This window comes from Sinocyclocheilus grahami, unplaced genomic scaffold, assembly GCF_001515645.1.
Source record: "Sinocyclocheilus grahami isolate Dianchi unplaced genomic scaffold, SAMN03320097.WGS_v1.1 scaffold10.1, whole genome shotgun sequence".
NCBI classification, from domain to species: Eukaryota; Metazoa; Chordata; class Actinopteri; order Cypriniformes; family Cyprinidae; genus Sinocyclocheilus; species Sinocyclocheilus grahami.
Window position 1 is genome coordinate 3,926,576 of NW_015505189.1, and position 1,847 is coordinate 3,928,422.

The following is a 1,847-nucleotide window of genomic DNA, read 5'->3' on the forward strand; positions in this document are numbered from 1 at the left end:
CCACAGCGCGAATTTGATGTATTTCCTCAGCGACCAGCACGGATCAGCTCTAGGCATGACGAAGCGGATATCGTCCTCTTTTGGAAGGCCAAACAAAGTAGTTTCGCTTTCACCACGAAACACACAGCGCCTTCATGACATGGCGGTGGCGGCAACAATACTACAGCGAGAATAAAAGTTACGCCTTCTTTCTTTGCGTGAACATTTGGGTGGCGTTATGCAAATCTTCCCACATAGTGATGTAGATATGTGGAGGCGTGTTAGAACGAGCCGTTTTAGGTAGGTGTGGCTGACTCTTAACTTTTATAAAGAATATCTCTTTGGATTTGAGACTTTAGTCTTTGCAACTTTACAGATCTTCTTTATGCACCAAGAGCTTGTAACACTTCAAAGAGAAAGGAAAAATTGAAATTGCATCATATGATCTAAACGTTCAGGTTTAGCAGTCACACTGTGGCAAGATTTTCCCATTCTGTGCGACCCATGCGTTTACTCCTGCGCAGCACCAGCTCCAGCACCGTCACTGTCACTGCACTGGTGGATAAAGATGTAAGACGCTCATGGATTTAAACTAACAGGCTTAATGTGTAATACTGGTAACTGGTCAGACCTTTGTGCTGTTTTAGGATTGCAGGATGTACATGAAATGTAACAGTTTTACATAGAGATTTGAAATTAACTACATTGAACCATTTTGTCATGATTTTGGCAGCTGTGTTGCCAGTTGTAGTGTATTTTTAATTTTTTTTGTTTATTAAAAAAAAAGTTTACATTCATTTATATAAGCAACTGGGCATTTTGATATAATTTTGTGTCTGTTAGGGATGTAACGATTCACTCCACTCACGATTCGGTTCGATTCACGATTTTGATTTCACGATTCGATTTGATTCACGAAGACAAATTATAAATTAAATGTGTCCTTTTATTATTGCTTGGACAAAATGCTGCACATTTCTTTGTGAAATTGAAATATAACACTATAATAATATACGGCTGAAAGATAAATACAACCACTAGTGATTTAATGGTTCATTATTTTTGACTAATAGGTGGTGCTGTTAACAAATTGATGTTATTTGTTCAGTGTGAGGCAGCAATGGCACACACAAAGCATGGTGTCAATATGTCAAAGCTTTGCAGAGATACAGCCTCAGTTTGGCATCATGTCAGCAAATTCGTTGATGCATTAAAGGTCCCATATTGTACACCTTTCTGGAGTTTTATTTTAGGTTTTGATGTCCTTAAGAATATATATTTGCGGTATAAGTACCAAAAACCATCTCAATATATTTTTACAGCTCCTCTCTCAGGAGCTCTGCTGAGAACAGGTCGGTCTGAATTTTGGTCTGTCTAATAAATATTCATGAGCCTCTCTTCTGATTGGCCTGTTGTTTTCTGAGTGACGCACGGCCAGGGCAACCACAGGTAACTAGGGTCAGCCGACGTCACAGCGCTAGCTGGAGGCAGCAAAACAAAGGGGAAACTGGAGGTGGCCCATTCAAACCAGCGCAGATTCGGCTACATAAGGAGCTTAAAATATCATCTTGTGATGTTTGGTGCCAGAATCGTTTCCGGGTTGTCCTTGCTCAGCAAAAGCATGGACGCGATGTTGTCTGGGGGTTTGGCAAAAAGATAGTGGGACGGTGGGCGGTGCTCGGGGTGGTGACTGAAGGCGGTGACTGCAGTTCTGACGTCAACTTTTTACGGAAGTCACAGCGGTTCGTGAAAAATAGCTAGTACTTTAAGCAGGCTGTGTGAATTTTACTGTGGACTGACTGTTTTGAAACTTATATGGTAGTTAAATAGCCCCTAGACCTCAGTTTTGACAATATGGGACCTTTAAA

The 1,847-nt window shown here is 40.9% G+C and overlaps 1 protein-coding gene across 2 annotated transcripts in view; it reads left to right on the forward strand.

The window, feature by feature from the left end:
* Window positions 1-1,847, forward strand: part of ndrg3b (ndrg family member 3b) — a 91,509-nt gene that overhangs the window by 17,232 nt on the left and 72,430 nt on the right. The gene's annotated exons all lie outside the window — the stretch shown is intronic.